We start from the raw sequence: 24758 nt of genomic DNA, 5'->3' as shown, positions 1-24758 counted from the left end.
ATTTTCTCCACTTGCCTTTGTACTTGCACTTGTTACAACAGTAGCTAAGAAATTTCCAGACAGAAGTGTTCTATTTAAGTCAATGGTGTCCCTTTAACCAGCATTCCTGCCTGACTCACATGAAGCAGTGCAGGGGTGCTTTGTGTACACCCATCCTGTCACAGAAATGAGAAGCTGCTGGAATCTCCCCTTACTTAAATAATGAAGAAAGATAGAGGAAGAAGAAAGAGAGGACACAACTCCCACTTCCTCCTATCAAAATGGGTGGGGAGGAAGGCAAGAAAATTGGGCATTAAACTTAGTCAAAGAAAGTTATAAAATAACCCAAATGTAGTGTTTTGATACTGTGATATAGCATCAGTTCCATACCTCTGGTGTGAAGAGAATGTTAATTGCACCCAAGTCAGGAAATGCCGGTCAAGACTGATGCATAACCTTAACTCTGTCCATTAATACATATGCATTACGTTAGTCTTTAGTTGTGCAATCACATACTATTTCTCAGCAATGCAATAGAATATTATATCAATTTTTCTAGAACTCTAGGTACATGTGTATGGCAGGGAGTCTTAAATTCAAGTATGTGGAAAGGATATGGTAACTGACACATAGAAGGCTTTCGGGGGGGGGGGGAAGAAAGAAGGCTTGGCATGCAATTAGGAGTGCAGTTTGCAGTACTGTTGTACATGCTCTGTTTTATAGCTGGAAACCACCATAAGATGCCAAAAGTTGAATCCTGGAGCTGTTTTCTATTGCAGCCTGTATGCAGTGGAACACCAGCATTTCAGAGGAGCATAACTGGTACTTTGGCTGCAGCTAGACTTACGCATCCCCTGATGTGTGAGGAACATAAGGCACTGAGGTACCCAAATGGTTCTTACGTGGAATGCCTCATTTAACCAATCCCAAATTCCTCACTAAGGCAAATCTCCTATGGAAATCTTAAAGTGATTTTCATTGGCATCAAATCCTGCTTTTTCATATGTGCATGCAAGTCCCATTGAAATCAAATGGAATTAAGTTAACACCTAGGAGGGCAGAATGGAGCATCCTGTATTAAAAGGGATACTGTGAGCTCAGTCGTGAGGGACAGGGAGAAGAGGGCAGGGGGAGAACTGATTTATTTAAAAATAAATACATTTTCCATAGAGTGTGTTTTTATTGTTTTTATTTAAAGAATTAAAATGTTCAGAAGACTTTTTCTGCCCCCAAACTGTGCTCATAAGTTTCTTCTAGGTACCCCTCTCCATTGTACATCCTCTACCTTCCCCCCCCCCCACCTCTTTCCTTTCTCTCTGTACACATGCCTGCTTGCTGATTCTTCAGTTTCAGCTCTGCTGCTGTTGGTGGCGGTGAACACCCTTTTGCAGAGCTTGTGGCTTGGTGTGCAAGGGAGCTCCTTCCAGTGTAGTGTATGAGTCTTCCACCAACAAATCAGTGAACTGTACACCAGATGTTATCTAATGCACAAAGTAAACAAATTGGGGGGGAAACACCAGGAAAATAATGTTGTTTTCAGTTATAAAGATCTTATGGGTAAATAAGCGGTACAAAGTTTTGGATGAAACTATGATTTTTTCAGGTTGAGGGTGTCCTTTTAATGCCCCTGGCTGTAGCCTGTGGTGGGAGTAAGGTGGTTGCGGGGAACCTTCCTCCTTGGAAGCCAGGAGACTGTTGTCTGGGGGTCTTGGACTATTCAGGCCTGGTCTGCATTTAGAATGTAAGTCAACATAGCCACGGCACTTGGGTATGAAAAATCCACGCACGATCATCATAGTATGCAAACCTAATGCCTGGTGGGGATGCAGCTAGGCTGACAGAAGAATGCTTCCATTGACCTAGCTACCGTTGGTCAGAGAGGTGGAGTTCCTACAGTGATTCAAAAACCCGTTCCATTGCTGTAGTCTGTCTATGTTACGAACTTACAATGGCATAGATAGGGCACTGCTACAGCGCTTGAAGTGTGGAAATGGCCTCGGTCTCAGAGACATTCATGCAAACTAGTTTTGCTGTTTTGAATACACCAAAACAACTTGTTATGAAAGTGCTGAGAGAGAGAGACAGTCGGTTTTCATTGTCCCCATATTGAATACAAAGATGTGGAGGGAGGAAAGGAAATTTTTTTTGTTTTGCAAAAGGTGTGGCTTATAAGAACCCGGTTTAAGAACAACTGTCTCTTGTGTGCGCTGCAGGAATGTGGAAAGACCATGCGTGGCTTGTAAACTGATCCACCTTGTTGCTTTCAGAACTTTCTAATCAGGAGGGGAGGTGGTGGTTAACTATGAATAGAACAAAATCATAGCTTTCAGTTTCCAAATATGCATCTTCTCATATGCAGTGTGCTCTCTGAGCTGAGTATTATGTACACAAGCTTTTCATGTTGCCTTAGCTGGCACTTAGCACTTGGGTTTGCTTGGGTGTTTCCTTTTCTCTAGGTCAAAAACCCCACTCAATTTAATGAAGGGTTGTTCCTGTCATCTAGCTTCTTATTTTGGCCTATGCTATTGGCCTCCATGTAGGAAGAACCAGGGTCATACTGTGGCATTATCTTCTGTAAAACGGTCTGCTTCATCTGCAAAAGGAAACTAGTCCCTTTTTCTTTCCCTTGCCAGCTAGTGCAGTGTTGCTTTTGGAGGAGTAGGGATATTTGTTGTCATTCACTAATGATTGCTGTAAGAAGTTAAATAGCGTTTTATTGGAGGAAATGCATTTCACTTTGAGGACACCTGTGAAGGAGCAGGAGAGAAGGCTGCCAGGCACAGCAGGGATTAAAGAAAACCTCTGGGCTCAGTTAGCTCTGCCTCGTTCTACCTGCAGCCAATGCCAAGCCTGGAGGGGGAGAAAAGAAGGGAGCCCGGCTCAGTCAAGGTCTGACTGGTGAAGAGGCAGGAGCTCTCTGTATGCCTGCCTGAAGGCACAGACCAGCAACCTGCCTGCCAGCACAGCCACTGGAGGCAAGTGAGTCTTCCCCTGCCAAGGGGAACCTACAGAGAAGCCTCAACTGTGGGGCAACTGGACTAAGCCAGGCCACGCCCCAAACTAAAGGACTTACATAGGGAGCAGGCCAGGAAAACAGGCCATGAACTCCCCCTTATGGCTGGGAGAAAGCTCCATCTCCCCTGTTTAGGGGTTGAGCGACACGGGACCCTGAGCCAAGACCTGAGGGAAAAGGATGAGTCAGGTCACTCTACTGCCCCTATAACCAACTATCTAGCCACTAGGCTGTCTGGCCACTGAAGACCCTATCACAACACCCTATAGTGTTACCATCTAAGTAATGATTGGGAGTGGTGGGTGCTTTGACCAGTGGCTTGCAAAATCTGCACATGCTCCCCAGTAACTGCTGTCTTGGATTCCCTCTGACAAAAGGGAGTCCTTGGCAGCATAGCTAAACTGGTGGACATGCAGCTTTTTACATGATTCGCTCTCCCAAAACCCTGATGGGATCCCATGGATTGGAAATATTATTGGGCCACAAATTCTGAAGGGGCAATGGAACTTGGAATTCCCATTATGGGGAGTGGAAATAGATTTCAACTTTCTGAAATTATGTTGGCAGGAAGACGATCTAGGATTTTTCATTTATGTATGTATTTATTTATTTATTTATTTGATTTCCACCCGACCCCCACGACCCACACTTAATAGTTAACATCGAGTTCCAAAGAGAATCCTGGTATAGGTTTTAGCTGTTGAGACAATGGCCCAGACCCATAGCTGGTGTAAATCAGTGAATGAAGTTAAGATCTGGTCTGGCAATGATACTTTGCACTTGCATATGACTCCCATTTGAAGATCTCAAATATTTGAGGTTTGCTCATTTTTTAAAATATCCCTCTGATGTAGGGAAGTAATATTACACTATGTTACGGAGGAGTAAACTGGCACAGAAAGAGGCTAGAGTAAAGGGACTTACCCAGGTCACATAATGAGTTGGTGCTGGAAGAAGAATATAGGAGTTATGACTGGCATTGATGTAACCGATAAGCATCCCCACCATAGTTGGTCTGTTATCATCAAGCTCCTGAAATTTGATTAGACTGCGAAGTAGTCTTCCAAGAGAATAATACTTAGTACTTATATAGTGCTCTTAATGTTCAAACATGGAAGTGCATTATACACATTATTTAATGAATCCTCACAACAGTCCTTTGAAGGGTAGGTGTGATGTTGCACTCTATATGATTTCATAAAAATATGCTAATGAGTGTGAATATAATGTAACTGGGATATGCTTCATGCAAAAGGTCTCTTGTAAGGTATCATTACAAAATTTATAATATACTGAATGTGTTCATCCTATTTGTATGAATGTATCATTCTTGTATCTGAAACTAGAAATATAAAATATAACTCTGAGGGCCTATTGTAATTATGCAAAGTGTGGGCCATTAATGGTGGTTTGGAATCTTGATGGCTTCCGTTAACCAGGACAATTGACTGTAGATGGCTCTGTTTTATTGGTAAGTTTTCCTGTATACTTGTGTGCTGGGAAATGGGTAATGAAGTCTTTCACTGAACTGGAATCCATCTTTAACCTGGTGTTTTTCCATTGAGAAGGAGGGGTGGGAACCCAGAGAGGGACAAAGGATTCCTGCCTTATGCAAAAGATACATAAGTGGCTGGAACAGAACAAAGGGGGTGGCCATCATGAGAAATCCCCTAGCTACCACCTGAGCTGGAACAAGGGCTGTACCAGGGGAAAGGATTGTGCCCAGACTAGGCAGGCGTCCAGTCTGTGAAAGAAACTTATTGAAACATCTCTGACGGTGAGATTTTATCTGTATTCAGTTTTATTACTGTACTAGACTTAGACTTGCATGTTTTATTTTATTTTGCTTGGTAATTCACTTTGTTCTGTCTGTTATTACTTGGAACCACTTAAATCCTACTTTCTGTATTTAATAAAATCACTTTTTACTTATTAATTAACCCAGAGTATGTATTAATACCTAGGGAGGTGGCAATCAGCTGTGTATATCTCTCTATCAGAGTTATAGAGGGCGAACAATTTATGAGTTTACCCTGTATAAGCTTTATACAGGGTAAAATGGATTTATTTGGGGTTTGGACCCCATTGGGAGTTGAGCATCTGAGTGTTAAAGACAGGAACACTTCTTAAGTTGCTTTCAGTTAGGTCCGCAGCTTTGGGGCACGTGGTTCAGACCCTGGGTCTGTGTTGGAGCAGACTGGCGTGTCTGGCTCAGCAAGACAGGGTGCTGGAGTCCCAAGCTGGCTGGGAAAGCAGGGGCAGAAGTAGTCTTGGCACATCAGTTGGCAGCTCCAAAGGGGTTTCTGTGATCCAATCCGTCACAGTAGGTTAACAATTATCCCCCTTTTATAACTGGGAAAACTGAAACAGGGACATTATGGGATGTGCCCAAGTCTACAGAATTAGACAGTGGCATATCCAATAATAGGAATTGATGATTCTCCATCCTGTGGCCCAACCACTGGACTAGGATTCTCATGGAATCCCTGTTGCTGGAATTATTTTAAAATAGGCTGGGCACAGGATTTGGCAATATACTTTGGGAAATAATCCTTCACAGACTAGTGAATGGACTTGATTAACTACTGTGGGATTTTTCCTCCCCTATAGAATAGGTGTATAATTTTTGAAAGAGTTTTTGTGGTTAGTTGACTGGAAATGTCTCATGGACATCTGTGCAGTCTTTCAGTTGTGTCATAAGTTTAATGTGGTTCTGGTTCTCAGTCTTGGAGATCCAGTCCCCATTCTTATCCCCTTTATCATAACTACTGCAACTTATTTGAATGGTGGCTTTAGTCTGGCAAATGTCAATCCTTGCAAAATTGATGTCAGAGGAGAGAAGGAGAAGCAGTTTTTCTGAGTGTATTCATTGTGAAAGTTTGAATACCTACTTTCAAAACAAAATAGCATGTCTAGGAGTTCCTTTCTAACCAGATTCAATTCTGCAGTGGCAACTCCAGACTAACAGGCAGAACATGAGGTACAGGGCAGGAGGTTTGCTGATGAGAGATTTTCATATATATAAAAATGACACACAAGGAATCCTCTATTTCTTTCTCTCTCTTTGTTTTGGTGTGGGTATCTTCCTTGTGATAGCATCATGGACCTTCTAGAAGCCTTCTCTTTTAAATGGAGTAAATTGCCTTTTCAAGACAGTGAATTGAGTCAAGGGTGAAGAGGGCAGGTCTACTGGTCAAGTCACAGGATGTAACTGAAATGAGGCTACTGTGAGGGTAAAGCCTGGTTTGATCCTTGAATGGTGAATGCTTTTAGGGATACTTTTGGGGATTGAGGCTTTCCTATTTGTAGGCCTTGTCTACATTAGTCCTACTAGCCATGAGTCGTATTCCACTTGGGTTCTCAGAGCCCATTTTGGAATATCTATTGGGGTCATAATGGTGGTTTGATTGATAATGACCCCTAGAGGGATTAATGGGTAGACCCAGGCTATGCTAGCATTAAAGATGGTAAGTATATCAAATTTGCTCCTTTTGCCATGCGCCAGCAGGGTTGACACAGGCCTGCTGCACATTAGAACTTAAATCCCTGCTGGTGTGCACTAAGGCACCATGTAGACAAGTTCTAAACAGAAATTACTTGCTGTGCAAATTCATCCTTTTGTGCAAACTCCATTTTCTTCAGCCTAGTTATATCAGGGATGAATTTGGCCCATAATGAACTTCTTCTTAGCTTGTTTTCCTTCTGCTCTAGAGATTCTATCTTTGCTTTATCTCCTTCTTCTGCATCAGTGTTTACTGTGTCTTCCTTTCCCCTGGCAACTTGCAATAGTGTCTAAGTATTTATATGGCCCCTCGGCCTTCACCTCAGTATCTGAGCACCTCTCAAGCATTTTAAAATAGGAATAACAATTTCTGTTCCTTCCTAGCCTGGAGGAGAACATAACTCGATTAGTTTAGTGGTTTTTGTTTTATTTGTGTTTGTGAGAAACACTTGTTGAAGGGAAGCTAAGGCTCAGAGCTGAGATTTGTCGTTATTTCTGAACATGGAAAGGTCTGTGGCCAGTTATATCAAAAATGGATTCCAGAGGTTAGGCCTAGTTCCTGTGACGATTCCCCTATTGGTTGACCATTGAGTTGCTCCAATGGAACAGAGTCATGGGAGGTCATGGTTGTGGAGGGAAGGATGATTTTTCAGGTAGTTTCCAAGCTCTGGGATATCAGAGCAGTGATTACAAACTGGACTATGTATTCAATAGGGAACCAGTGGAGAGGGTTTGAGAAGTAACATATTGGATCCTGATGTGGTGATGTGGTCGGAGAGGTGCCATAGAAAGCAGACTTGGAAAAAACCTGTTTTTTTTTTTACAGATTGATCTTGTGTAGAGCAGATCATCATCCTGCATAATATTGTACAGAAAAACAATGCATGGCAGTTGCCAGTAGCCCTGAACTTTGTGGATTTTCAAAAGGCTTTTGATCAGGTAGAGAATCACTGTGGCAGATAATACGAATCTATGGAGTCCCCAGCAAAATCATTCAAATTATTAGGAATTTGTATTGGAATGTTCAATGTGCAATAAAGATAAACTAGGAGCTAACAGACTGGTTTAAAGTGACTACTGGTGTTAGACAAGGTTGTATCTTGTCCCCCATTTTGTTTGTAGACGCTATTGACTTTGTGACAGACTGTCAACATGATTATCAACGTTGCCAGTCAGATGCCCTTGCAATCTCTGCTAACCAGAAAGGTGTTGTTAATAAATCAAAGATGGAAGTTATGAAAATTAATTTAGGTTGTCCATAGATTGAAGTGTTATGAAAACTAAATCTAAAGCACCACAGAACTGTTTCTATATACATTTGGTTTATAATGCCAATGGAAAAAGTGGGCTTTTAAAAGAAGCAAATTCCCTTTTAGAGTCTGCAGCTCAAGACCTGCAGCACTTTACTAGAAGCTGAGTGGCTCGAAACTGGGCATTGTATTTTCATTGTGCAAATAAGCAAACAGTGTTATTGGCAGATAATTAAGTTAGTGGCCTTCTAAGCCTTGTTATAGAAAGAGGAGGGTCTGGAACAAGAAAAGAGTTTTAGAAGACCAGTATGCAATTAGGTTTTGTGTCATTTTAAATTATCTCCTTTTTTGTTAAAAAGTGGTAAAATGATATTAGGGAATTCTGTGATCTTATTAGTCGTCATTAATGATGTTTTATTGATCTCTTTTCTTAGAGAGTGAAGTAGTTCAGCAACTAAAAGTAGGTCTCACCCAAGTTCTGTTGCCAGGATATTCAAGTTTTGTTCCTAAAACATCTTTTTACCATCTCTGGCATAGTGCCAGACCTTTGCTTAAAAAGGAAGATTTGAAATGGGTGATAAATGCTTTACAAAAGGGCAGCCTGGAAAAGGCATCTTAGTCAGAGGAGGCACCTCTGATTATATATTGTCCAGAATGTAGCATATTCAGAATACAGGAGCACAAGGGTGAGATTCACCCCTGGTATGAAGGGGGCCACGTTCTAAGGAGGGAGAGTGAATTTCACTGCTAAACATCAAGATGGCTTTATGGGTACCAACCCTGCTCTAAAATCGCTGTACTGATTTCCTGATAAAATTCAGAATTGAGATCAAAGTATTTTTTGCTAAAGTAAAGCACAAAGGAACTGTGGTAATGCGTACTTGATAAACCTTTTATTACCATATGTTAGTTGCACAGTGAAGTCTGAATCAACAAACCATTATCAGTGTCTGCGATACAACTTCAGGTCTGATTCTGATCTCACTTAAACCGGTTTAATTCAAGAGTAATTCCTCTAAAATTAGTGGAGTTAGACAAATATGAGAGGAGAATCAAGCCCTTACTATCTGAGACTGTCTACACTAGCACTTTTGTCGGTCAGGGTGTGGAAAAAACCACCCCTCACACTGACATAAGTTTCACCAACAGAAGCACTGGTGTGGACAGTCTTCCGCCAACACAGCTACCGCTGCTCATTGGGGGTGGTTTAATTATGCCGATGGGAGAGCTCTCTCCTGTTGGCATAGAGCAGCTACATGGGAGATCTTACAGCGGTGCAGCTTTAGCGGTACAGCTGTGCTGCTCGAAGGTGTGTAGTGTTGGCATAGCCTAGAGATACAAGGCCTATAGTAATTGTATGTCTATTGGGGAGACTCATTACTCAGCTTTCTCTGTAGCATCTCATCTGTCACCATGACATGAAGACTGTGCAAGAGAGAACCTGTTTGTTGTAGCCTTTGCTTTCAAAATTTTAGAAATGCTAGTGCTTTATTGGGCAGTGTTTTATGTCTCTCCCTGGACAAAAGAAGCTGTATGTAAATACATTCTGTTGTGGCTATCACCATGGTTATTGAAAAATATCCTAATGTAACTTTTATTGCATGTATATACAGTATACATACGTGCAATGTATGTGTATTTGTTGGTTTGCAGTTGCTGTGGTTGAAATTGATCAGGGGTTTTCCTGGCGCCTTACCTTGCTTTCATCACTGTTGTCAATAAAAAGGACCAGCTGGCAGGTCAAGGTCCCTCCAGGTACTAGTGATAACAATTATTCTATAATAATGATTGATGCAATAATTATAATCATAGTAAAAACCCTTTTTAAGACAGTTTTAACCCTTTCTGAAGTCTTTTTAGACCCTTTTTTAATTGTGGTTCCTCATGGTAGTTTCTTGGCCTCATCTGTGCACCCCTCCATTTTAATACCCATCTTCCCTGGTTAACAATAGTGGTGGCAGCAGAAAACAATGTCTTGCCTTGATTAGTCTAGTTGGATCCTCATACCCCATCCCGATGTATATATCAGGTGATGGTAGGGGTTTTTACACTTCATATATTAGCAATAGATACGGTGTTATTTATTTTCTATCTCTAGTTGCAGGCACAGCAAGCATAAAACAACAATTAAAGCAGAACAAATTAACCAAATCTTAACTCAAAAGAATCCCTCCTCAAACCATAATGAAAGTACAGCATGCATACCCTCCAGTCCACACTAAGGCAAAAGCATGAGTGATGATAAATTCTCCAACAAATGCAGATTCTGTGAGAGCAAGTAGGAAGCAAATTCACAAGCTGAGGGTTCTGCACTGAAAAAGCTATTCCTCCAGGTCCCAGAGTTCAAATCTAGGATCTGAAAATGAGCATTCCAGCTAATGTCCATTGTCAGCACAAAATATGATCTCCAGGGTATCTAGAACTGAAACTAAACAGACTTTATTGATCAAAACCTACACCTTGAATTGCATCCAGAAACAAATGTTTAATTTAGTGCAAACTATGGAGCACATGTATGATATGTTTTGAGTGTGAAACACTAAGTAAGCAGGCTGCCACTTTCAGCATTAACTGAAGTTTGAGTGGACTTAAGTGTAACCCCATGTAGAGAGCATTAAATGAATCCATTGTGGATTTGATAAAAGCATGGATAACTATGAGGAGGTCAACATCCAGAAGAAGAGATCACGGTCTTCTCAACAAGCAAAGATGCGGAAAAAAACGTGTTCTTGGCTGGTGATGTTTCCTGGAAATCCAAGAGCAGCCACAGACACAGCAGGATCCTTATATTGTGAACCTTAACACAAGGAGTTGTTACGCTGCAGTTGAGGAACCAGATATTGCTTCGCCAGATGTTGGCTGGGTGGAAGAAATCTTATCCACATTGAACCTTAACCAAGTAACAAGCCCAAATCTCAGCTGGGACACGGAGAAAGAAAAGGATATGTCTATGCTGCAATAAAGGACCCAAAGTATGGCCACTGCTGGCCCAGGTCCGATGACTGAGGTTTGTGAGGCTCAGGCTGCAGCACTATAAAATAGCAGTGTAGGCATTTGGGCTTTGAGATCCTGCAAGGCAGGGGAGGGTCTCAGAGCCTGGGCTCCAGCCTGAGCCTGAATGTCGAACTCTGCTGTTTTTAGTCCTGTGAGCCCGAGTCGCCTGGCCTGGGCTCTGAGATTGGGTGTAACAGGTTTTTTTTTTTTTTTTTTTGCATTGCAGTGTTGGCATACCCAAAGAAGTTATACCACCTGGGTCCGATGAAAGAAGATACAGAGCTGAGTCAGCACACACACGTGACATGGCAGTCAAAATGGTTTTCCTTGGCAACTTCTTGGTTACTTTTACTGGTTTATTCTGGCACATCTCCCATTCAATCTTCCATGAGGGCCCATAGGTCAGATGCAGCCTATAAGAGGATGTTTTTCTCCTGTAAGGGCTAGAGGGCCTGGAGCCAGGCAGCCCTATTTGATTATCAGACCCAGTTGGGAAGGGATCAAGTGATCATAAAAGCCAACAAACAGCTCAACTGGGCAGGGGGAGAGCTGCAGAAGGGAGGTTGGCTCCTGTGACTGCCCCTGGAGAAGAGAGGGATATTGACTGAAAGGTCTTTGGGCCCCCAGCAGGCTCTGTTGGTGAGGGGAATAGCTTTATTTTGCGTTAGGAGTAATAAACTGTCCTGAGGGAAGAGCCTGAAAGAGATCTGAGTATGGCATTAGGGTTATTTTCCTTGGCTGGTGAGGAAGACCCTAGGCCCAATACCTCAGGGCCAATACTGTCCTCTGGGTCCTTTCTGAAAGGAATGAATGATGCCACCCAAACATTACTCTGCCTTCCCTGCTGGGCACACACCAATATCTGGTGGTCAGTGCTATCAAAGGCAGCCGGCAGATTTGAAAGTATCTATATGGACACCTGCCATTTGTCTATCATCAACAAGACACACACCTTCTGTCTGAGGATCCTATATAATAATAGAGCTGACTCATTACAACCTTCTTAAAACAGAAAGACTAGAATCAGACTGACTCTTGTGTCTGTCAGCATCAAGAGGTGATTTCTTGAGCGTGGGCCTACCAGTCGCTTGCTTATGTGGGGCCGGCACCTTGTCCTCTTAAAGGAAGGCATTGACAGTTTATACCAATAAAGGTCCCAGTGTTCCTCTGATAGATTAGGCCAGCCATGATTAGCATGGCCCCAAATTATGTAGGTGACAGCCCAAATCTTCCACAGCAATTTTAGAACCTCAGTGACAGTGGCTGAAACTCAGACTTTGCTTTTTCCCAGGCAAGGATTTATCACCCTGGAGGTAGCCAAGCCATTCTGAATCTGATAAATCTTGTCCTCAAAGTGAAGAGAAATCTATGCAATGGGAAAACTTGTCTTTGCTTGTGAATGATGGCAGGCAGGCTTTACAGGACGTTGTGTCACTGTCAGAAGACTGAGAGTCATCTGAACAACAAACTGTTTTGCTTTGAGTAGGCAGAGAAAATAGTAATAAAAAATGACTGAGCCCTATTTATAGTGCAGCTTCTATCACTGCTACCACCACTGGAACTTCACCAGTGTTGAATGGTGGGTCCCATCTATTCCAGCATAGACCAGCCCAAGAGTTACTGTGACCAGTATACATTTTTATTATTTATTATGGTAATTTATTTGAATTATGATAGCACCGAGACACTCCAAGCAAGGATCAGGGCCTCATTCTAGGCATTGTACATACAAACAAGACTGTCTCTGCTGGAGAGGGCTCACAATTTACATGTTTGACAACACAACGGGTGGACAAAATAGATAAATGGGTGCAGTGGATATGAACTAACCAAACAGAGCTTAGCAGAAAAACATTTTCCTTGCCCCCCTTCAACATGGTTTCTCTAAATACTCCACAGGAAATAATTTTGTGAAGCTTGGGCCAGGTATATAATGCAGCTTTCACGTTCTGGGGTGGAATACAGACTAGTGAGGTGTTGTGTCACTGCCTGCCCTGAATGCCCCAAGTGTCTATGCTGCTGTGGTTCTCTTGTCTGGTAACTCCCAGCCAGTATACAAGCCTGCACTGAGTGTCTGTGGGTTAAGCAGCTCTGACTCAGCATTCCGTTTCCAGCAGCCTGCTTGTCACATCCCAGCCACACTCTGGTTACCCCAGGCAAGATGACCCTACCAGTCCCAAATTTTCTCAAAACCACATGGTCTGAAGCTTGGAACACTCAGAGAAATAATAAGGTTTATTTTCTCCTTTAAAGAGAGAGCCCAACAACTTGCCACATTAACTCCCGTTAAACATCCACTTTAAATCAAACACAGCACTGGTTGGTTTATATTACAAGTAAAAAAGCTCATTAACAAAACGAGATAGGACTTTAAGTGTGTTCAAGTATAAAGGACAGAGTTAGAAATGGTTACAAGCAAATCAAAGTGAAGAACACTTTCTAGACTTAGCCAAACAAGCTGCAGTCTTTTTTCAAGGTAGTTTTCTTACCACTCTTCCTTTCATCAGGATGGCCGACCAAACCCTCTGGTCAGGATCTTCCACAAAGTCCAAAGTGCTCAGTTCCTTTGTCGTCTTAGGTGAAAGATAATTTGGGGTTCTTCACCCCTTTCATTTATAGTCTAGTCCAGTGGTTCTCAACTTTTCCAGACTACTGTACCCCTTTCAGGAGTCTGATTTGGCTTGTGTACCCCCAAATTTCACCTCACTTAAAAAAGACTTGCTTACAAAATCAGACATAATAATACAGATGTCACAGCACACTATTACTGAAAAGTTGTTTACTTTCTCATTTTTACCATATAATTATAAAATCAACTGGAATATAAATACTGTACTTACATTTCAGTGTATAGTATATAGAGCAGTATAAATAAGTCATTGTTGGTAGGAAATTTTAGTTTGTAAGGACTTCGCTAGTGCTTTTTATGTGGCCTGTTGTAAAACTAGGCAAATATCTAGATGAGTTGATGTACCTCTGTGTGCTCCCAGGGGTATACATATCCCTGGTTGAGAACCACTGGTCTAGTCAATCTTTGAAATGGATTCTTCTGACGATTACTCTACAAAGTAAAGTTTGCTCAAGCTCTGAGGAAAGCAACATGGAGTCTTGTGGTGAAGGAAGCTCCATGCTGACTTCTTCTCCTGCTGGTGTCTGCTAAAATGCAAATTATTCTGTTTCCTGCAATGTCTTCCGTCTGCAGTGATGCTGAGTGGTTACCTCCTCTCCTTGTTAGCTTGATGGTCCTGTTTATCTTCTATGTAAATTGTACTCCCATTGTCTCCTCTTAATGTACCGTTTAGGTGGCAGAACCACCTTCCTTTGTCTAGGGTGGGGTAACTTGAGGGCTTGTCTACACTGGCACTTTACAGCGCTGCAACTTTTTCGCTTAGGGGTGTGAAAAAACACCTGGCTGGCCGCAGCAAGTTTCAGCACTGTAACGTTCCAGTGTAGACAGTGATGGTAGGTAGGCCACTCGTGGAGGTGGTTAACGTTGCCAGTGTAGGCTAGCCCTTAGTTCTGCCTGGCAGACACATTTTGGTAACAATTCCCAATATGTTTGTAATTTTGCGTTTGCCCTTGTTACATACAGCACACAATAATATTGATGATCAGTATGTTGTTAGCTTTCCATTGATATCTTGCATGATACCTTTTTAGATACAGGTTATGACATTACTTGAGGTACAGTGAACTGGTCAGGCCAGCTGATACTTACCACCAGATATCAGGGAGCCCTTGCCCTCTTTCATTGGGATGCTGTTAAGGTCACAACAGCATAAGTTGTGTGGTGTGTTTTTTTTTTTTTTTGGTGTGTGCTTTTTTTTTTAAACTGTTTTATTTTCTCTTTAAGTACAGGGCCTATTTGTGTCCACCCATAGGGAGCTGGAATCTAGGTGTAGCACATCCGTTTTGCAGTGCTGTTATGCTCCAGCCACTTAAGACACTGGAAAAATAATCAACCGTAAAGGATTCTCTGCTGTCAGAGGTGGACAGGTATCTGTGAAGTCCTATAAGGGTTGCTTCTTGAAGTTACTGGACAACATTTTAGCAGAGGACACACAGACACTTGATAAATATACAAATGGAAAAGATATTTTAAAATCTAAATGTTTGCAGTTCACTTTCTATGGCATTTGAAATACTAATAATTACAGACAATAAATCTAGTCTGTATCCAGAGTATTTAAATACACTAAATTTACAATAAAACAAGTACAGGCCCTTTGTTTAGCTCTTGCCAGTGATTGTTCCTCTTGCATATACATAATGAAAGCCATCTGTTATGTCTAGTTTTTCCAACTCTGCTTCCTATGCTGACATTAGGTGGTGTTTGGTCAGTGTCTTCATCTGTAGCTGTCTCCATTAAATTACCAGCTCTCTCAGTGGAGGTAGAATATCAAGGTATAATGTAATTATTAAAGATATTTGTGTGTAAATCCATTTCTTAATCAATAGATTAAATCTTAATAAACCCACAAACCCAATGTTAAGGTGGAACAGACCTAGATTAGATTGGGTGCTTTTAAGGTGACATGCAGGGGGCCTGAGTTTGAGTTCTGATTTTGGGTTTGCTGGGCTGGGCCTTGTGGTGGTCGTGAATGAAGAGAATTGTTTGACTCTGTTACTCATGAAGGACTGATAGCCATATGTATAAACCTTAATTTTACTATGTCCATAGCAACATTCATTTTTAAATTAACATAGTAACACTCAGTTGCTGCTACCATGGTAGTCCATGCACGTGCTTGGGAGCTGCTAATGCAGTTAGCAATCAGGAGGTGTGGGTTCCATTCCCAGTTCTGCCCCTGAATTGCTGGGCAAGTTCCTCCTCCTGTCCTGGCTGTTTTGTCTATTTAGGTTGTAAATTCTGAGGCAAGGGCTGTTTATTATATGATTATACAGTGGGGCTCCAATCTCGGGACATCCTGGTGATACTGTAATACAAATAATAGTAACCACCCTGACCCTAGCGCAAACAGGGAGAATGCAAGGAGCCTTCTCCATCACCTGTGTAAGGGCCAGGGACAGTTGCAGCAACACTTGGGGTGTGTGTGTCTTGTTTGCCATCTCTCCTCTTTACTTTGCTATGATGTTATCAGCAGTTTCAAGTGATTAACAAGTGAAGTGCAACATTCTCAAACAAGTATAGACAGACAAGAGTCAGTGTTTCTTCTGTAAAAAAAATCCCTAGTTCTAAAAGAGCTGTGCAGTTCCTATTCCCCCACCTCCTTTCTAGTTAATCTAGTTGCCACCCTTTATAAACAACCTGCGAAGTGGACACTTTAGTGATATCATCTTATCGTGTTCTTTTGCGTGGTGGTTTTCCTGCAGTATTATGTAGAGCACTTTAGAAAAATGGCCTAAAAATGACTACTGCATTTGGCCGCTGTGTTTGTCAATTGTTTTCAAGAAGGGCAGATTGAAGGCTCTCTTGAAGCCTGAAACTGAGCCATTCAGGAATCTTCAAGCTACTCCAACCCTGAGGAAATGAAGATCAACACTGCCTGTCGCAAAACAACTATACAGCACAATGCAACAAGGCTTCTCTGCTCAAGAGATTGTTGGAAATATTAAGGTTTCTGTCTCTCCGAATTGAGAGAACTGTGGTGGGGAGGGAACGTGTAATGCCAAGGTTCACAGAAGGTCAGGATTAGGGGTGAGCCGTGGCAGCTTCCGCTTGTGCAAGTTGTTCTGTGCACAAATAATGGGCTCAGCTTTAATGAGTCTTAAACTAACTTCAAATCAAGCAAAGTGCTGAATGTTCTCTGTGTAGGAAATGCACGCAGACCTGAAGTATTCCGGTCTGAAGTGATCTGGTAGCAAACGGTACTAGAGAATACTACAGCTGTCCTGCTGCACAGGATGTCTCTTGGCTCTGATCTGCCTTAACTCCAGGGCTATCAAGGGTTAGTGCACTGACTTAGGGGAAAAAAGGCCTTTCCATCTTCCTGTTTTCCTCTTAAGGGCTGCATGCTTAATGTTCTGTCCCTTCCCTTTCCCACTTTTACAAAGCTTATTGCCACTGCTATAATGTTCCTTGAGGTTTCTATCATCATTGAAATGGTTAAAGTTGAGAAGTTAGTGCTGGTGAAAGGAGCCACGCTGATAGCTTTGGTGAACCTTAGCCACAGGACAAACACAATAGGGACAGTGCCTTCTTCCCTTACATCGTCCTATCAGTGTACGTTGGTCCTGATGTGGAGGGATTGCATTGAGTGGCTGTAGGAGAATTCACTCTGTTTTCATTCACTTCTCAGACTCTTGGCAGAAGTTGCCATCCTAAAGTGCCAGCTGGTACTGACTGAGGTGATCTTTTATAATGTGGCCATCAACCCACTAGAAACCACCGGGCTGAAACCATCAACTCATTTCACCTAAGTCACAGGGTGTAAGATGCCAGCTACTTTCTCTCATTACTGATACAGTGTTCTAGAGATAAAGAAAAGGAGTACTTGTGGCATCTTAGAGACTAACCAATTTATTTGAGCATGAGCTTTCGTGAGCTACAGCTCACTTCATCGGATGCATACCGTGGAAACTGCAGAAGACATTATATACACACAGAGACCATGAAACAATACCCCCTCCCATCCCACTGTCCTCATGGTCTCTGTGAACATTTCCTCATGTATATAATGTCTTCTGCAGTTTCCACGGTATGCATCCGATGAAGTGAGCTGTAGCTCACGAAAGCTCATGCTCAAATAAATTGGTTAGTCTCTAAGGTGCCACAAGTACTCCTTTTCTTTTTGCAAAGATAGACTAACACGGCTGTTACTCTGAAACTAGAGATAAAGGGCTCTGTATCCTATAACAAGTCTCCTCAACCATCCATTTTCCCTTTTTATAATCCTGGAGCCACGTACGCACAGAGGAGAAATAACTGAGGTGTCTTAGTCTCATTTAATTGCTCTTTCCTGACTCTTTTCTTTAATCTACCACAACCTTCTGCAGAGAAAGATGCGGGCAGCATGTCCACCAAGGGATCTTTATTTATGGTGGCATGGGAAGAATATAATGCACAAGGTATCAGATCTGGGTGTGTTTTGTTTTAGTTTACTATTAAAGGGATTCTGTGGTATAATGAAGGGAGCAGGTCTAGCAATTGTTAATAGCTGCAATTAAAGAGAGCAGGATCCTGCTGTTTTTGGTCCCTCCCCTACTCTAGCTCACTGATCTTACCCTATCACACATTTACAAGCTGTTTGCTTAACACTGTTCAAAACAAGAAGTACAGTGTGATGGCTGGGAATGCAAAGATAAGGAGCCATCCAGATCCCCTCTGCTGGAAATAGGATACACTGCATCCGATGAAATGAGCTGTAGCTCACGAAAGCTTATGCTCAAAGAAATTTGTTAGTCTCTAAGGTGCCACAAGTCTTCCTTTTCTTTTTGCGAATACAGACTAACACAGCTGCTACTCTGAAACCTGTAGATTTTAAGAGGCTGTTGCTTTGTGAAACAGGGTGAAAGAGGCGTGCATAGGATGCACAGGATGTTCAGTGGGAAATAACAGAGGACAGAATGCTTGATTAAGTCACTTCCTTCCAGGTTCAATCCTCTGACTGCTACTGTCTTCCACAATAACATATTTCCGTTTTTACTGCCACACATTTCCCATTCCATTTATTCCAATGGCCCAGTTCGCAAGCAGATGTGTGCCTCTCAATTAACATATTGCCCTCGGACAGAAAATGTCTTTGTCCATTTGTGTGATCACTTCCTGTCAAGGTAGGCCAGCACTTCCTGCTTGGGTATTTATTTATTTTCTGTCTTACTAAGAGAAGAGTATCTGCTGAGACTAGTGCTTGTTTTCTCTTTAATAGGCTGACCTCCAAAAGGGGAAAAGTTTAGAAAACCTTAAAGAGTGATACATTGCAAACTGTGGGCCTGATTCTCATTTACTACTGCCAGTGTGGAGTAAAGGGGCCTTACTGTAAATCTGAATCAGGGCCTTTGTGCTTTGGTTTTATCTTAAATTAAAAATACTAGGAGGGACAGATAGCGCCTCTTTTCATCCATTCTCTACCAAACTTTTAGAGCTTTGGAAGAAACCCTGGTAGGTGAATTAAGCCTTTGATTTTTACTAATGTTTTGGTGAATATAGAGAATATAAATGTTCAGGGTTTACCATTCCAGCAGCATGATTTGGTGGACTTAGCATAAAGTAGGAATCAGGAACCCTGATTTTTAAAAAAAAAATACTTACCTTTATTTTCATTTTGCTGGTATTGTGATGTGACCTGATTGACATAGGATAAACTTGAGAAAACATAATCAATGATATAAATAACTGATTTGGGGAGGGGGGGATTGGGCACTTAAATTTCAACCCAACCTAATTAATTTTTATTTTTATTACATTTTAACACTATTTAAAATGATTTTTTTCTAAATTTGTTGAAAATAATGAATTTATTTCTAATCCAGTTCCACTGTTCATTTAGGAACCAGTTCTTCAATCCGATTCTTGCAAGATCTGTGCCCAACTCTGCATCTTTGAGCAAGTCACATAATCCCTGTCTCTCTATTTGTAAAACAGAGATGATTATTTACCTAACTACCTACCTACTTATGTACATTGGGTGTTGTGTGGATTAACTGGTTAGTGTTTATAGAGCACATGGGAAACATAAAACACTAAAGTGCTGTATATTATTTTTATATTTATCATCACCAAGATAATTAGACTGGATTCTGTAAACCTTTTTTTCTATTTCCCTACAAATACCTGTAGTCAAGCTGTATGCCACAAAGCATTGAACTATCTGTCCTATTTCTAAACAGACGAAAGGCTTCATCATGTGAGGTGATGACCACTCCCGCCTTGATCCACTTAAGCACGTGGGTAGTCCTGTTGACTTCAGTGGGACTGCTGGTGCTTATTTGCTCTGCTGGATTGGGGCCAGAAATACTCAGCACCTTGTAGTATCAAGCCCTAAGTGATGATGCCAGGAATTAAAATACAGTAGAATCTCAAAGATACAAACCCCAGAGTTATGGACTGATCGATCAACCAGACGCCATGTGAAACCAGAAGTAACCAATCAGGCAGCAACAGAGATCCAAAAAAAAGAGGCAAGTACTGTACTGGGCCTGTATTGTGTCTTAAAGATAGGCACATCTGGGCTGCCTGTCCCCACTCCCATTCACAGGGCAGCCACTTACAGCAAGATGCTGGGGCTGCCAGCCCAAGGCAGCCGGAGACAACAGCGCAGGAGCAGCTCTGGGGTCTGCGCAGCTTTCACCCCTCCCGCCGGGGGGAGGACATGCTGTTTTTACCCCTCCTCCCCCCTCTGCTGGGAGGGAGACAAGCTTGCAAACTCATGCTGCGGCTGAATCCTGTCCTGGCATGTCAGCTGGAGCCCAAACTCCATTCCCGCGGTGTCCATAACTCGGAGGTTCTACGGTATCGCTGTTGTTTTGAACTATGCACAGGGTTGGGAAAAGAGCTGTGATTCCAGGTTTGGAAGTGTCACAGGAAAAGAGAAAACTTGCAGTATCCCTCTGTGTATGCGTGGCCACATCAACATACTTGACACACACTAATGCACGTTGCTAGTCTCTGTTCAGGAGAAAAGTGGGACTAGAATATCTGTGGGTGTTGTAGATTAAGGATGAAGTGCATTGACACTGCTGCGTGCAGTGGCAGGAAGCGCCGCAAGTTAGGACTGTGAGAGCTGTTTATAAGAAATAGCAGGAAAAAAAACAATGAAATTCAACGTTGCTTGAACATCATCCCCTCATTAAGAATTGTGCGTTTGAATAATTTAACTTTCTATGTAATAAGTTTTTAATGTGCTAGTCTGGTGCCATATGCAAGTGGGTCAGACTAGTGCTTTATATACAGTACAGATGGAGATGTCAGTGGAGTAGGAATGAAGAGCTAAAGTTTCGTTGTATGATACCGTACACCATGCTTTTCATGGAGGGCATTTGTTTCTTTATAGGAATTCTAAGGGCCTCACCACTGTAGTGTTTGTGCCAATCCCAGACTGAGTAAATGAGCCTTGCGGCCTGTGACAGTGGTGGGCAACAGCAGCTCAGCCAGCAGTCTGATCACTGCAACTCCAATTAGTTGCATCAGAGCACACCTCTGTACGGGATCTTCTCCCAAGTGATAGAACTGGAATGGAGTGGGAGAGTTAAAGGGCTAACTAACTCATTAGCCCAGATGGTACAAAAGGCACAGGAAGGAAGTGCAAATGGAGAGGTGGGAAGGGGGAGAGGTGGATGCTGGTAGGCAGAGTTAGAGCCGTGAGAGATCTCTCCTCTCTTTGCCTCAGAAGCTGAGGACTCCATCTTACTGTTGGTATGTAGTGGCATAGTCTATAAAGGTGGTGGAGAAGTACTTTGTAAATGAACTGCATGAGGTGCTTTACCTGGAGTTAGAAAGTAGGTAGGAGAGAGTCTGCCTTTTCCACAATGTCCTGAATAACAACTTGCCATACATAACAATTAGGAGCAATGCTGACTATTCCTTTATGGGGACTGGTTGTTCCATTTACCAAGGGTCTTGAAGACTTGCTACAGTACATCTGTAGATAGATGAGAGTTTAAAATATTTGGTCAAAAATGCCCCTTAACTACTAGACTGTTCTTGGTGGTTTTGGGAGGTTGCCCATCTGTGAAATAAGAGAGCCCTTCAGAGTAAAGTCTAAAAGTTCGGTACTTCATGGCTCTGTATGTAATGCATCTAAAGAAATGTATGCCTCTGACGCTGACAACCTGATGCATAATTATATTTTGAGTATTCAGTTAGATGGAAATGAGATACTGTATAAAACATATGGAGACTTACCATTGTTGAATTTTTATCTGTAGACATAGGTATAGTATATATATCTGCAATGCAAAGCCAGTGACCTCGGTAGTGAACCAGGAACATGTCCCTTTCTCAACCCCACAAGTTCATTTGTCTTCCCTGGAACGGAGATGTAAACTATCCATACCATTCCCTTGCAAAGGGACACTGCCTATTCATTTTTTTTTAAACTGACTAATTAAAAAAAAAATTCTGCCTGCTCTCTAAGTAGACATTCTAATATATTTTAAATCATTTTAAAATCATTTACAGTTTTGTTAATTAGGTTTTTTGCTCCTTTGTTGATGTTTGAGAATCTCTTTAGCAAGGGAGAAACTGACAATGCAGAGGAACAGTGCTGTCAGATACACAAAGTAAAGAAACGTATTTTTGTTTAGTTTCTGAGTTTAAGTTCTAGTAATCTCAGTTGTTGTTTGTGCCTTCTGTAGGCACAGCATTTCCAAGCAGAAATGCGATTCCCTCCCTCCCTCCCCCAAGTTGAGAATGTCCCTTTTAATCTCAGTCTGTGGTATGAATTTTAAACTATCTGGCACAATCAAATAGCATCAGACAAAGCCATTGAGACATGTACATAACAGAGTCCAGTCCTGGTGTAACACTTTTAAGCAGGGTAAGAGCCATACTTGGCTGACTGATTGGCTTGTGCGTGTGCACTCTGTCCTGTGTGGGGTCAGGTGTCTGATTAAACCCTGGGCAGTACTGCTATGTAAAGATTGCTTTCCCTTTACTTCTGTAGCAAAGGGTATGTCTACGCTACGAAATTAGGTCGATATTATAGAAATCGATTTTTATAAATCGATTTTATACAGTCGATTATGTACGTCCACACTAAGCGCATTAAGTCGGTGGCTAGCATCGACTTACGGAGCGTTGCACTGTGGGTAGCTATCCCACAGTTCCGGAAGTCTCTGCCGCCCATTGGAATTCTGGGTTAAGCTCCCAATGTCCGATGGGGCAAAAACATTGTCGCGGGTGGTTTTGGGTACATGTCGTCAGTCGCCCGTCCCTCCGTGAAAGCAACGGCAGACAATCATTTCATGCCTTTTTTCCATGCGGACGCCATACTGCTTTCAGCAGACGGTGCAGTAGGATTGCTAACCGTCGTCATCCACCACTGCCGCTGCAACTCTGCTATGCTGCTATTGTCTCAATAGCGAATTTCTCCATGTTGTCTGTTATGGGCTCCCGGGAATGTGTGTTCTTCCTCGGGAAATGTACGCGGTACTAACTGTCATCATCCACTGCTTCTGCTGCAACTCTGCTCTCCTGCTTTCATGAATCCATCTCGCAGGTCCTCTCGTCATTCTCTATAAATATCTGTTCTTGTGGCATCCGTCGTCAGCCACCGCCTCTGCTGCAACTCTGCTGTCCTGCAGATGCCATACCACGGGAAGCATGGAGCCTGCTTAGATCACCGCGGCAGTTAAGAGCATTGTAAACACCTTGCGCATTATTCTGCAGTATATGTAGAACCAGAACCTGTAAGAGCAGGCGAGGAGGCGAAGGCAGTGTGGTGATGAGAGTGATGAGGACATGGACACAGACGTCTCTCAAAGTACGGGCCCTGGCAGTTTGGCCATCCTGGTGGCAGTGGGGCAGGCTCATGTCGTGGAACGCTGATTCTGGGCCCGGGAAACAAGCACAGACTGGTGGAACTGCAAAGTGTTGCAGGTCTGGAATGATTCCCAGTGGCTGAGAAACTTTTGCATGCATAAGGGCACTTTCATGGAACTTTGTGACTTGCTTTCCTCTGCCCTGAAGTGCAAGAATACCAAGATGAGAGTAGCCCTCACAGTTCACAAGCGAGTGGCGATAGCCCTCTGGAAGCTTGCAACGCCAGACAGCTACCGGTCAGTCGGGAATCAATTTGGAGTGGGCAAAACTACTGTGGGGGCTGCTGTGCTGCAAGTAGCCAACGCAATCACTGAGCTGCTGCTCTCAAGGGTAGTGACTCTGGGAAATGTGCAGGTCATAGTGGATGGCTTTGCTGCAATGGCATTCTTTATTAATTCGTCACACAAATAGGGGGATAACTGCCAAGGTAGCCCGAGAGGGGTGCGGGAGGAGGGAAGCACTGGGTAGGGTGGTGGAAGAGGGAAGGACAAGGCCACACTGCACTTCAAAACTTATTGAATGCCAGCGTTCTGTTGCTTGGGCAGTCCTCTGGGGTGGAGTGGTTGGGTGCCTGGAGCCCTCTTCTCTTCTCTCCTCTCCCTCCCCCCCCGTTCTTGGGCATCTGGGTGAGGAGGCTATGGAACTTGGGGAGGAGGGCGGGTGGTTACGCAGGGGCTGTAGCAGCAGTCTGTGCTCCTGCTGCCTTTCCTGCAGCACCATCAGACCTCAGAGCATATCAGTTTGATCCCCCAGTAGCCTCAGCATTGCATCCTGCCTCCTCTTATCACACTGCCGCCACCTCTCACCTTGCTCGTCCCTCCTGTCCTCGTGTTCATTTTCTGCTTTTGTGGACTCTGCCATTGTTTGTCTCCACGCATTCTGCTGAGCTCTTTCAGTGCGGGAGGACTGCATGAGCTCAGGACATTTCATCACGAGTGCGGTTTTTTTTGCCTTCTTATCTGCGCTAGCCTCTGGGACGGAGATGATAGGGGGAGCGTTGAAACATTTGCAGCTGCGGGAGGGGAAAAAAGGGAAAGTAGTATTTAAAGAGACACATTCTAGAGAACAGTGGGTAGACTCTTTCACGATGAACCAAGCTGTTAACGTTAAATAGCACGTGCTTTTGGTACAAGGTCGCATTTTGCCTCTTATGTTGAGGACTGCTGGTTTGGTGTGAGAGATCACACACGCAGGGCCGGGCAACAGAATTCGGCTTGCAGACAGCTGTGGTAAACCACAGTCTTTTGGCTTCTTCAGCCTTCATAACACCTGGGAATGCTTTCAAACAGCAGCGCCCTCCTTTCCCAAACCAAGCACCAGTTGGGTTGGCCATTTAAAACGAGGGGCTGCGGTTTTCTGGTTAATGCGCAACACAAACCCAATTTACCCCTCCCCCCCATTCTCTGGGATGATCGCTTCGCCCCTCCTCCCACCGCGTGACTAGTAACAGGGAAGATCCCTGCCAGCCAAATGTGAACAGCTCAGCGTGAACCAGTTCCCCCCCTCTCCACCGCATGGCTAAAAGTGGGGATGGTTTCTTTTCAGCCACAGGCAAACAGCCCAGCAGGAATGGCCACC

At 43.0% G+C, this 24758-nt stretch overlaps 1 protein-coding gene and 1 long non-coding RNA gene across 5 annotated transcripts in view; one reads left to right on the top strand and one right to left on the bottom strand.

Annotated features, from left to right (window-relative positions):
- PALD1 (phosphatase domain containing paladin 1) overlaps positions 1-24758 on the top strand; it is a 192362-nt gene that overhangs the window by 18613 nt on the left and 148991 nt on the right. The window lies entirely within an intron of this gene.
- On the bottom strand, positions 21470-24163 carry LOC125640686 (uncharacterized). The gene is made up of 2 exons (XR_007357858.2): positions 23987-24163; positions 21470-23321 (listed from the first exon to the last, which is right to left on the bottom strand). It is a non-coding gene; the product is annotated as an uncharacterized LOC125640686 (long non-coding RNA).

The sequence above is a fragment of the Caretta caretta genome, chromosome 7 (genome assembly GCF_965140235.1).
Source record: "Caretta caretta isolate rCarCar2 chromosome 7, rCarCar1.hap1, whole genome shotgun sequence".
Classification (NCBI taxonomy): Eukaryota; Metazoa; Chordata; order Testudines; family Cheloniidae; genus Caretta; species Caretta caretta.
This window is presented reverse-complemented; position numbering and strand designations above follow the sequence as displayed.